The following is a 311-nucleotide window of genomic DNA, read 5'->3' as shown; positions in this document are numbered from 1 at the left end:
AACTGGGAATAACTGGGACGAACTGGGAGTGGCTCAGTGGGAACTGGGGGGGGGTTCCATGGGGAACTGGGATGAACTGGGAGGGATTCTGAGGGAACTGGGATGAACTGGGAGTGGCTGAGTGGGAACTGGGATGAACTGGGATGAACTGGGAGTGGATCAGTGAGAACTGGGGGGGGTGTTCAGGCCGCCCCTCCCCCAACCCCACCCACACCGGGTGGGGGAGGGGCCAATCCAACCTTTTTGGGTCTGGGGTCGCACCTGGGGCTCCCCCCCCTTCCCAACCCCCCTTGAGACCCCCCGAGACCCCA

This window comes from Poecile atricapillus, chromosome 39, assembly GCF_030490865.1.
Source record: "Poecile atricapillus isolate bPoeAtr1 chromosome 39, bPoeAtr1.hap1, whole genome shotgun sequence".
Lineage (NCBI taxonomy): Eukaryota > Metazoa > Chordata > Aves > Passeriformes > Paridae > Poecile > Poecile atricapillus.
Note: the sequence above shows the minus strand (reverse complement) of the source record.